Source organism: Pleurodeles waltl, chromosome 4_2, assembly GCF_031143425.1.
Source record: "Pleurodeles waltl isolate 20211129_DDA chromosome 4_2, aPleWal1.hap1.20221129, whole genome shotgun sequence".
Classification (NCBI taxonomy): domain Eukaryota; kingdom Metazoa; phylum Chordata; class Amphibia; order Caudata; family Salamandridae; genus Pleurodeles; species Pleurodeles waltl.
In genome coordinates this window covers 724,626,081-724,639,041 of record NC_090443.1, presented here as the reverse complement: position 1 = coordinate 724,639,041, position 12,961 = coordinate 724,626,081, and the positions used below count along the sequence as shown (strand labels likewise).

Here is a 12,961-nt window from a genome sequence, read left to right as displayed (position 1 = left end):
TGGCCGTTTAAGGCCGGAGGCTGACACTTTCTTTCCTTACCAGCCACCTCAGTGAGCCAGGAGCAGCACATTATGAGACTTATTGTGACCTGGGCACCACAAAGGCCTATAGGTAATCAAGCTCAAAGAGTACAACTTGACTTTAATTTGACTAAAACAACCCATAAAAACTGCGGCACTTGAAATGTGGAAAATAAACACTGAAATCTCAGTAGCATGCTCGCAATACTTAGAAGTAAGGACTTTCTGGTGATTTTTCCAGACAGCACAGCCCACCTAGGAAACAAACACAGGCAAGCACTTACTTTTCCCCAATGTACCCAACATGTGGATCACAGGATATCTGAACCAGAGGCAACATACTAACATTAATGACAGCAATACCAGGACTTGAGCAAATGACTTATCAAGATGTAATTGGAGTCAGGTTATAGAAAAAACAGAGACTAAGGAAATTCATCAGAAATCTTGGTGACCTCAAGGGCCACAGTGAACAAAACACTAGTTTATGAATCCACCTTTCTAACTTATGGCTCAATCCAAATGTTCCAACTTCAAAGAAGAGGATTGAAGAAAATACCAATGTAAACAGAGGAGATCCCAGACCAGTGATTGGCCCAAGTGCGCATGAGACAGCAACGTATAAAAATAGCAACGTTTAAAGTGAAAATTCATACAGTAAAAGCCTCAAAGGTAATAATCCAAGACAGAAAAGCAACAGCAGAAAACATTCAACATGAAGAATGGTCCTAGGTAGTAGTGGCACTTGCTGACAGACACAGCAAGCATTCATGGTATTTGCCCCAAGTAAATGGCCTACTAGAAGAAACCTCAAGTAGAAAGGGAACAGCCTTGAACTCGATCCAAGTACACCATGAACCATCATAACGTGGAACTTAGTAGGACAAGAAATAAATTCAGAGGACGCAGATTGGGTATCATTCACTATGTCTTCAAGAAAACCTTGTCAGTTGCAGAAATACTTATGGACAGCTTCATAACACATTGTGTTCCAGCAACTCAGTCAAACATGAGAAGGTCAAAAAGGAGACTACTGATCTGGGTCTCAGCCTCTTTAAATACTAATGTAAAAGCACGTCAGAACATGGGAAGACATGTACAACATATGAATCTGAAACATGATAAACTCCTGCTGGACATTATAAATTATTATAATGCCCCAGGGGGTAGTGTTAACCAGATCCTATTAGTTTAAGTGGTTTCAACAGAATGCCTGATAAAAGAATGGCAGTAAAGGAACTCCTGGATGAAAAAAGTCATATGGCATACCTGCAGGAGATTTACCTATGGTCGCAAACTGAGTTGCAGTTGCGACCATACGGTAGATGGAGCCCTCTACATTCTAAATTAATTAACTAAGTCAGAGACACCATCAAGAAGAACATATCCTGCAGGATATAGTATGAGTTTATTAGGTTATGCCCTAATAAATGTGGAAGCTTGGCAAGTAGTGTGTGGCATGCATGGGATGCAAGGTCCAAGTAACCACAATCCGTTGCTAGTTGAACTGCTTCCTGCTAATCTCCTTAAGCTCCAGCACCATGCAGAAAGTGGTTGAGCATTATTCCTCATTTTACACTTCCCTTCTGTTTTTAATCTTGGTCCCGGTCTTATTCCATTGATTAATTAAATTGACTCGTTCCTATTAAGACTGGGAACCAATTTTAGCTTTCACTCTCCTGCCAGGATTAGCGCCTGACCGCAAAACCAGGTCTTGTAGTGTCCGCTACCACGGCTGCTACCTAAAAGATCTCTGGCAAAGAGTCCCCTTACGGGGAGCCCGTCAGACATTGCAGCGCCGGTCTGACGAGGAGCTACCCGATGATGAAGCATGACATCCTCTTGCTCCTGAACTTTAATGTTCCCCTAGTGATTATATTTTTCCATTTGGAACAGTGTACACCTTTTTTGTATGTTCAGTTAATTGGGAGACCGTACACTGGACCAACTAATCTCCCAGTCCCTCCCTTTGTTGATACTGCAGCTGTCTCTACTTCTCATTCAGGTTACTGCCCTCTGGACTAATATGCTGTATGCTGACTCCATGATGCTAGATCTGTACTCCATAGTGCTGTAACCATGCATTTTTCACCACCATATATGCATATCTCTTTACTTATGTATACTTTTGGTACACGGATATCCTTTCTACCTTTTTAATCCATGACCAATGCTGTTATGTAATCAATCGTATATTATTCTCTAACTTCTATCCTGTTTCCATTGCTTATTCAGGTTAAAGCTTAGACAACTTATCTACTATATGCTAAGTGTTGCTCTATATTTTAAATTCTTTATGATGCTCGATGTGGGTTTAATGTTGTTTGTGAACTAAGCATCTCCTATATATCATTACCCATATCTGAATTATGTGTATTGTAATAATTCCTACCTCTGCAATTACAAATAATGTTGCACTGTACACAATCTGTTCTGTTAAGCTACTAGTCAACGCATGGCAGACTGTTTGGTTTTCTTACACCTTTAAAAGACAACTTATCTCATTGTCCCTAATGTTTTTTAAATCTTCCTAGAGGGATCTCATCTCCTGAAGGTGCTTCTCTCCTTTCTTCTGTGAGTTGTCCAAGATCTTCTGTTTTTCTGTCACGATTTGAGTGCTTCTTACCGTTATAATCAGCCAATCTCTGGGCACCACTTGGTTTCTTTCTTGTTCTGGATTGACCAAGGTAGGGGCGACTTCTGCTGATAATATAACACCAAGCAGGCCATAACTTCCAGAAGACGTCCCAGAGGAAAAAAAACAACGTGGGAAAAACCTCTGAATCAAGGACTCCTGAAAAAAGAAGAACAAAAGCACAAAGGGAACTTGAATAAGATGCAGGCGGAAAAAGAACAGGAGAAGTCCAAAATCACATGATTCAGGAGCGAGTAGCACAACCACGAAGGAAGTGTTTGCAACGCAAAGAACAGAAAACCAGCTGGGCTTCTATACGGACAAACAGGAAGTGACGTGCAGGAAATACTGAAGACACCATCTTGGATTGGGAAAGACCACATTAAGGTGAATGGGAAACTAGCCACAGTATAAAAGGTAGTGAGCAAAGCATGCAGGGAAGGTAACACAGACTCTTGAGAAGAAAACAATATGGTCAAATAAGGAAAAAGAAACAAGCATTTGCAATGCAAAGGGTCTCGCATTTGCTCAAGTTAGAGCTATTAGTATTGTAAACTCCTAACCGGACTTTTCTTGCCACACAAATTACAAGAAAAAAAAACACAGCGCGATCGCGCTGAAATTGAAAACGGAAAAACAGAGCGCGACCGCGCTATTGAAACCCCAGCGCAATTGCACTGCGTGGAAAATAAAAAGATAAAGTAGTCCAGAAACCATGCTGAAAACATCAAGCCTCGAATGGTTTCAGTAATTTTCCGGTGCTGTGTAGGTGGGCTAAATACCTGAAAAGGCATGACGTATGCATGCCTTTCACAAATGAAAGCAAGCGGATTTTAAAAGGCAAGCCCACAAACCAATTAAAGTGACTGACGTGACATGGGCATGGTTAGAAGCCCAAAGAGAGATTACAGCATGGGACGGAGCGCTTTGCGCTCGCCCCTAAAAAGGAAGTGAAAAGAAGAAAAAGAAGAAAACAGCAATGACAGGTAAGCAACTATGAAGGCAAAGAGAGGAGGCAGCATAAAACAGTGCCCAAGGGGAAAGTTACTGATCGTGCAGCGGCCCAAAAAACAGGATTTGGACAGAAAAGCAGACTTTGGCAGAAACGGCCAGCCGAGATGCGGCCCGCCGATCTGAAAGCGGCCTGTAAGTGAGGCACTACCGGTCTTCGCAGAGTCAGAGTAGGTCCCCTCCCCGAAGCCCCAGGCTTGTCTGGAAAATGCTAAAAAAATTAGCGAACCAGACGAGGAGCATGGACTGAGGAAGCATCTTCCCATGAACAATCAATGATGGTTTATCCTTTCCAGCAAATCAAAAACTGGAGATGATTCCGAAAAGTGCGAGAATCGCATATCTCTTGTACCTCATATTCGGGATGACCACCAACTAGAAGAGGAGGAGGTCAATGGGCATTTCTTTGTAGGGATCAGGAACAAAAGGTTTGAGTTGAGAAACATGAAAAACAGGATGAACTTTCCAAGTCACTGGTAGACAAAGTCGGACTGAGACTGGATTGATGACATGCAGGACTCTAAAAGGACCATAGTAACAGGGTTTGAAATTATTTTGGGAGAGGTTAAAGGGCAAAAACTTAGAAGAAAGCCAGACCTTGATTCCAGGCTGGTACAATGGTACAGGACTACGCCGGGTATCAGCTACCTTCTTCGTGTAACGCTCAGTAGCTAATAGATTGGTATGCAGCAGGTCTTGGATTTGACGGACATTTTGGACAAATGAGGTAACTGCTGGAACAGCAGTGTCCTTATGAGTGATGGTAGGAAAAGCAGTAGGATGAAAACCATAAGTACAAAAAAGGGTGCAGACTTTGTTGCACTATGGACTGCATTGTTATAGGAAAACTCAGCTAATTATAGATATGATGACCAATTACTTTAAGTTGCATTACAGAAACAACGTAGACATTTTTGTAGTCCTTGATTTAAACGTTCTGTTTGACCATTGGTCTGGATAGGATAAAGTCACCTCTATATGTAAAAACTTACAAAAAGTTCTCCAAAAATGAGACACTTATTGAGGTCCTCAATCAGAAATGATTACTTGCGGGAGGCCATGTAATCGGAAAATATCTTGTAGAAAGACTTGACTCATTTCCTTAGAGGTGGGTAACTTCTTTAGGGCTGAAAAATGAGCCATCTTAGTGAAACAGTCTACTGTAACCATTATGACCTGATATCCTGCAGATAATGGTAATGAACATATAAAATCTGTGGTCACCGTTTGCCATGTTACAGAAGGCACAGGCAAGGGCATCAATAAACCTGCTGGCTTAGTTCGAGGTGTCTTAGTCTGAACACATATCGGGCAAGATCTTAAATATGTTTCCACATCAGATTTTACCATGGGCCACCAAAAGGAGCAAAGGAGCAGTCCTGTGTGTTCTGTTTTCCACAATGTCCAGCAATAGGAGAGTTGTGACCCATTTGCAGGGCTTCCGTTTGCACCTTCTTAATAGGCAAAAATAAGGTGTTCTTATGATAGTAGTACTCCTGGTATTTCTGTACATGGGAACTTAAGGAGTTCCATAGCTACCTTCTGGTACTCAGTCTTCACTCGGTTGAGAAAGGACTGAACGACCCCCATTATTCGACATGGCTCTATTATGTGTGGACAGGTAGTAATTGTGCTTTCCGGATATCAGGGGGAATAAAGCATGAGACACAATATTCTGGGATCCAGGTATATAGATAACCACAAAGTTATATTGGCTAAGGAAGGAAGCCCATCTGGCTTGCCGACTATTCCTGCATTGAAAACTGCGGTGACATTGTGGAGTGCGATGATCTGTCCTGTCTTCAAAGGTTTCATGTGAACCCATTAGAAATTGCCTCCACTCCTTGCAGGCAGTTTTCAGTGCTAGTAATTCTTTTTCCAAGACGGAGTAGTTTCATTCTGCATCTGATAACACATGGGACAGATGAAAGACAGGATGTTCTAGGTCGTCATCATCTTGTTTTTGCAATAACACGTCTCCATTGGTTCTATCTGATGCATCAGTGACCACTATAAATTTCTTTGTAGTGTCAGGATGACATAGTATCGGTGCTTGTGTAAAGGCGTGTTTTAAATTCTGAAAAGCTCTTTCATCTTCTTCTATCCAAGTAAAACCTTTCTTTAGGTTTTCTTTCTTGGTGGTCTGGGTTATCTGACCATGTTGTAGTGCAAAGTCCTTTATAAATTGTCGATAGAAATTGGATAACCCTAGAAAGCACTGTGTCTCCTGGACAGAAGTGGGAGAGGGCCAATCTAGTATGGTTTGTACTTTTTCTGGATCCATAGAAATGGCAACTTTATTGATACGGAAACCAAGATAATGTACCTTGGTCTTGTTAAACTCACACTTTTCAAGCTTACAATATAAATTGTTCTGTCTGAGTCTTTCTAGAACCTGACGCACATGTTTAGTATGTTGTTTGGGACAATGAGAATATATCAGAATGTCATCCAGATAGACTACGACACTTTGATTCAAAAGATCTGAGAAAAGTGAATCCATAAATCTTTGGAATACGGAAGGTGCATTACTCAGACCAAAAGGCATGACGCGATATTCAAAATGACCTAACGGGGTGCGAAAAGCGGTCTTCCATTCATCTCCTTCCTTGATTCGTAATAGATGATAGGCACCCCTCAAATTTAGCATGGTAAAAATCGTGGCCCTTGGACTGCTTCCAAAACATCCTTAATGAGAGGTAGGGGATACCTATCCTTGATGGTAATCTTATTTAACCCCTCGAAAGTCAATACAAGGACGGAGATCTTTGGTACAAAGAAAAGAGGAGCCCCAGCAGGTGATGTAGAGGGAACAATCAAGCCACTTTGCATGTTTTCATCTATGTATTTCTTAGGAACCTTCCTTTCTTGCTCTGACAGGGAATGCATTCTTCCAAATGGAACCACCTCTCCAGGTATCACAGGAATAGTGCAGTCATACTCCCGATGAGGAGGCAACATGGGTCTTTGAGGTTTCTGGAACACATCAGAGTAATCCTGGTAACATATGGGTACTCCTTGAATCAGATTAATAGTGTTGCTTGCATCAGTGGAAGAAAAAATTGACCCTCTTTGAGACCAATAGGAATCTGTTGAATAGCAATGTACTTTACAAAAGTGGGACGAAAGTGATATGGTCCTTGTTTCCCAATTGATATATGGATTATGTTGTGTTAGCCAAGGAATACTCAGAATCATTGTATGGTTAGGGGAAGATTTCAAATCAAAAGCATCATATTCCTTGTGTTTTCTGAATTGCAGACAAAGTGTAGGAATGGTTTCCACCACTGGTCCGGAAGTTAAGGGAGAGCCATCAACTGTTTGAACATGTTCGGAAACATCTTTAGGAACATGGGGTATTCCTTTTTCCTTAGCCCAATTCTCATCAAGGAACGTTCCACTGGTTTCACAATCCAATAATACGAATATTTGTTCTTCCTGATTAGGACACTGTAGAATTACTGAGAATATAAAGAGAGCTGTGGTACTTTCTCTGGAGGAGCAGATAGAAGGTATCTCAATGCCTCCTGTCCCCTTCCTTCTCTCAGGGGACGGGAGTTGGTGTTTCCCGAAGGTCTGATGGTACGGACTGGACACATCGAAATTAAATGATCCGCACTGCCACAATAAAGACACAAGTCTTTGCGTTGTCTGTTTTCTCGCTCTGCTTCAGATAACAGTCCATGAGCAACATCTATTTGCATAGGTTCTTAATCTGTAGAAACTGTTTTTTTCTGATTGATCTTCTTCAGGACAACGTGTAGAGTGGGCGCATAGACACAGGCTGGGACGGAAACCTGGACCTTCGTTTCTCCAATCTACGCTCTTGTAAACGGTACTCGATATTAAGTGCCGGATCCATTAGTTCCTTCAATGATGATGCCTGGATGGAATGCACCAGTTCATTTTTATTTTGTTGCGTAACCCTTGACAAAAGAGTGTCACAAAAGTACGTTCAGCCCATGTGGTTTAAGCTGCTAGTTGTTTGAAATGAGTTATGTAAGTCAGGACATCCTGATTCCCTTGTTGCATCTCGCATTACGCCTCTTCAGCAGCAGCTTCCAGTCCAGGTCGTTCGAACATTTGTTTAAAGGCTTGAAGAAAATCTGAATAGTTAGATAATAAGGAGTCATTGGTGGCTACCAATGGGGTTGGGCAGGCTAGGGCTGGACCAGACAGGGAGCTTATCAAATAACCAACCTTGGTCTTATTCTATTTTAAATGCTATTCTAAAAGCACGTAAGAACATGGGAAGACATATACAACATACGAATCTGAAAAATGATAAACTCCTGCTGGACATTATAAATTATTATGATGCCCGAAGGGGTAGTGTTAACCAGGTCCTATTAGTTTAAGTGGTTTCAACAGAACGCCTGATAAAAGAATGGCAGTAAAGGAACTCCTGGATGAAAAAAGTCATATGGCATACCTGCAGGAGATTTACCTATGGGTAAAAACTCTAGTGAGTTACAGTTTGCAACCATATGGTAGATGGAGCCCTCTACATGCTAAATTGATGAACTAAGTCAGAGACACCATCAAGAAGAACATATCATGCAGGATATAGTATGAGTTTATTACGTTATGCCCTAATAAATGTCGAAGCTTGGCAAGTAGTGCGTGACATGCATGGGATGCAAGGTCCAAGCAACTACAATCCGTTGCTAGTTGAACTGCTTCTTGCTAACGCAAGGCACCTTGCCTCAAAAGTAAAATACTGGGCAAACCCCATAAATAAATAAATATCATCTTGAAACCTACTCTAAAGACCGTGCAATGGCAGCCGGAAATTCAAGTAGGCATAGTAACTTGCATTAGTGCATTGTAAGGTCACTGTGAGGCTGGACGTTTCAAAACTATGTGGTAAAATAGTGATCCTATTATTTGCTGGCAATGTAGTTCTCTTGACATGGACAGAAATGGCAATGAAACATGCAATCAAAGGCTTTTGGACATATTGTGGAGAAAAGAAAATAACAAGTAATACCGGTAAAACAAAATTTATAACCATAAACCAGACTTCACCTTTGAAGCAAACATTCTCTTTGAAATATCACATTTCAAATACCTAGCAATCAGATTCAACATCAAACTCTCCTAGGTCTAGTGAAGTAAAGTGTGGGGTCAGTCCCATAATCTAAGAGAAACACAGGGGGAGACTCAATAAAAGCCATACTAGAAGTTACGCTCTCAGCAACGATTTATAGAGCAGACATTTTGGGCCATAAAATGACGCTCAGGCTACAGAAAATTGAACACCATTTGCTGAGGAAATTCCTGCTTCTGGGGAGGAGTACTACGCTGAATTCTTTAAGGCTTGAGCTCTGACCCAGACCCATAGAAGAGGTAATGGAACTGTGGGGTTTGCCTAAAATCTCTCCAAAGAGTTATCGACATGGATTGCTTGGTTAAAAGTCTGTCAATTAATTGTGTGAAAAGCACAGTACAAGCAAGTAGTAGGAGGGGATACCTTTCCTTATCAACGGAAAGTGACAGTTGTCCCGCCCCGGAAATGACATCACTTCCGTTACTGGGACTTCCGGTGTTACTGAGAGCCCGTCCAGGAACTGACATAGGTGTAGAGGTGTCACGTGGTTTGTGACCTTATGGCGTCACGTGTTAGCCATGTGCCAGGGTCCTAGCCCCTGGGTATTGGTCTATGGGCTGAGTAAAATGAAGGCCTTGGTGTTGTGCAACCAGTTTCAGAGCCTAGAGGACAGGTCTGGACATGTCAGACATTCAGGACCAAGTGGCTGCTTTGGGGTCCCCTCACAGGATGGAGAAATGGGCGGGCAGGCCAAAAATCCTCACTGTTGGCTAACCTAAAAAGGGGGGCTGGTCAAATGTTGCTTTTGTTAGAGCCAGCCTATCAATTTAGAAAGGCAGATCTAAAACAGATGTAGCACTAAGTGTTCCCAGGACAGGACTTAAGGATAACAGGCACTGCAAATCTAAAATAGATGTATACCCTAGGACTTTCCAGGGCAGCCATCAAAGGGGGCTCAATAGAGATTAAATTATAAACTGACAAAGTAATTAAAAGTTTGAAACAAAACAAAGGACCAGTAATGCAAACCTAAAACAGATGTATTCCCCAAGAGTTCCCAGGACAGGACTCAAAAGGATGAAAGGCATTGCAAATCTAAAACAGATGTATGCCCCCAGGACTTCCCAGGACTGCACTCAAAGGATGACAGGCATTGCAAATCTAAAACAGATGTATGCCTCCATGACTGGACTCAAAGGATGACAGACAATGCACATCTAAAACAGATGTATACCCCACAGGACTTTTCCAGGGGCACAGTAGAGGGTAAATTATAAATTGACCATGCAATTAAAAGTTAGAAACAAAACAGTGGACCAGTAATGCAAGCCTAAAAACAGATGTAAGCCCCCCAATGACTTCACAGGACAGGCCTCAAAGGATGACAGGCATTACAAATCTAAAACAGTTGTATGCCCCCAGGACTGGACTCAAAGGATGACAGGCATTGCAAATCTAAAACAGATGTAAACCCCACAGGACATTTCCAGGACAGGCATCAAAGGGGTTCAGTAGAGGTCAAATTATAAACTGACCATGCAATTAAAAGTTTGAAACAAGCAGTGGATAGCCAGTGGCCACCTAAAACAGATGTCTATTTCCAGGCCACACCCACCACAAAGCCTAGGCATAATTAGCACAATGAGTCTGGTGTAAAAGCTCCCACATTCACAGACCTCTTTTTTTTCTGAACTACATACTTGAAATTTGCAGAGAGCAGGTACCATCAGGACCTCAAGGCAGAAAACATGAAGGGCGGTGGCAAGCTGTGGGGGTACAATGTTTAATTTGTGCATATTGGTTCTGGTGTTGAGCATTTACACTTATTTTTGAGGGTCTGCATTTTATTTTGGGCTGTAGAGGCCATGCTTAATTTGTACTTGAAGGTTCTTCGGCTGTGTATTTGTATGTATTTTTGAGGGTCTGCATTTATTTTGTAGGGTGGAGGCAAAGTTTAATTTGTACTAACTGGCTCTGGTGTTGAGCCTATGCACTTATTTTTGAGGGTCTGCACTTATTTTGTAGGGTTGAGGCCATGCTTAATTTGTACTTGAAGGTTCTGGGGCTGTGTATTTGTATGTATTTTTGAGGGTCTGCACTTATTTTGTGGGGCGGAGGCAATGCTTAACTTGTACTTGCTGGTTCTGGTGTTGAACATTTGCACTTATTTTAGAGGGTCTGCACTTATTCTGCGGGGTGGAGGCAGTGCTTAATTTGTACATGTTGGATCTGGTGTTGAGCATTTGCAGTTATTTTTGAGGGTCTGCATTTATTTTCGAGGGTAGAGGTAATACTTAATTTGTACTTGAAGGTTCAGGCGCTGAGCATTTGCACCTGTTTTTGGGGGTCTGTACTTATTTTGGAGGGGTGGAGGCCATGCTTAATTTGTAAATGCTGGTTCTGTACATTCACATGTATTTTGGGGGTCTGCACTTATTTTGGAGGGGTGGAGGCCATGCTTAATTTGTACATGATGGTTCTGATACTGAGCATTTACATGTATTTTGAGGATATGTACTTATTTTGGAGGGGTGGAGGTCATGCTTAATTTGTACATGCTGGTTCTGATGCTTTACATTTACATGTATTTTGGGGGTCTGCGTTGCTATTATTAACCCGGGGCCTCCGTGCCGCATAACTCACGGGCCCCAGTTATTAGTTTAACATCACCGCTCTAAGAGACCCCGGGGTCTCTGAGAGCCGAGATCTTAAATTAATAACAGGGGCCTCCGAGTGCGGTGCGGCTCGTAGACCTCAGTTATCAGTTTAACATCTCTGATCTCAGAGCCCACGTGGGCTCTCGGAGCTGTTATGCTGATAACATAGGTTTCCGAGCCGCACCGCGCTCGGGACCCTCGTTACTAACTTAGCCGCCACGTTCTCAGAGCCCAAGTAGGCTCTGAGAACGTGGCGGTTATGTTACTAACGAGGGTCTCTGAGCGCGGTACGGCTCGGAGGCCTTCCTTATCTGCAGATCCGATCTGGTCTCAGAGGCCGTGCTGCCTCTGAGAGCAGATAGTTTCTATTATTAGCACGCGGTCTCCGAGCCGCACTGTGCTCGGGGGCCTCGCGCTAATAATAGAAATGGTCTACTCTCAGAGGCAGCGCTGCCTACGAGAACAGGCCGTTTCTATTATTAACTTGAGGTCTCTGAGCACGTTGCAGCTCGGAGACCTCAAGTTACTAATAGAAGCGGGTCTGTTCTCGAAGGCCGCGCTGCCTCTGAGAACCATGTTTAAGAGTAGGGGAAGCCGCAGATGGTGAAAGGGCCTGGCCTGAGGGCCCGAGCCTCGCACCCTTGGGCCCTCAGGCCCCATTATTATCAATAAGTTTGGGCCTTTGGGGGGCCTGAGCACGATGTTCGGGGCCCCCATGGGGCCTACGTGGCAGAATTATTATTTTTTTAGTAAATAAATAAAATATAAAAAGAAAAAAAGTGTGAAAGAAATCAAAATAATAAAAAACAAAATATGACAAAAACTAAACATGCAATTACTATGGGCTACAGGGCAGAGGATACAGAGCACACTGTGTGTGTGTGTGTGTGTGTGTGTGTGTGTGTGTGTGTGTGTGTGTTTCCACATGTGATCTGTGTCCTCTGCTCCCCTATAGGCCCCCACAGCCCTAACCATACAGCTTATCATTGGTGGGGGTGTTGAGCAGTAGGCTCAGGCCCCCCAAGCCCTCAGCCACTCACCTTAGTTCAGGGGGTCTGGTGTCCAAGGATGGTGCAGAGAAAGACACTGGTCCCCACACATGCTGCCTCCACAGACGGCCATTTAAAAAAAATTGTTGGAGCTGGCTCAGCCTGTCTTTTCCACCCTGGAGGCTGGAGTTTAGATTGAGCTCCGCCCCCCCACATGGTTCAGAGCCTTGTTGAGCTAAGGCGAAAACATGGCTTGGATCCTAGGATCCGGCTTCCAGTCTATTGTACATGTATAAATTCTAGGAACTGTAATGTTTTTAAATTGTGCTGTGTTATATATTTTTATAATTAGTGTAATTATATGGCGTTATAAAGACCTTAGGGTGCATTGTAATATGAGTAAAATAAGGTTGTGGAGCCCTTAGAATTATATAAATAATGCCTTATAGACAGAATCCCAGAGCTTCTGTTGTGCAAGAGTGCCACCCTGTGGACTTTGTTTATTAAACATTGTATAGTTTTTGAGAAAAGGTCTAAAAGTGGCTCTGTGTATTATACTTCCAGAACATAGGGGTTCAACAATTGGCATCTTGAGAGA

The 12,961-nt window shown here is 42.7% G+C and overlaps 1 long non-coding RNA gene across 1 annotated transcript in view; it reads right to left on the bottom strand.

Moving 5' to 3' along the window:
* LOC138293235 (uncharacterized) overlaps nucleotides 1–12,961 on the bottom strand; it is a 112,415-nt gene that overhangs the window by 30,459 nt on the left and 68,995 nt on the right. Inside the window, exon 3 of the long non-coding RNA XR_011202940.1 lies at nucleotides 2,648–2,815. This is a non-coding gene — a long non-coding RNA (uncharacterized lncRNA). The remainder of the gene's footprint in view (nucleotides 1–2,647; nucleotides 2,816–12,961) is intronic.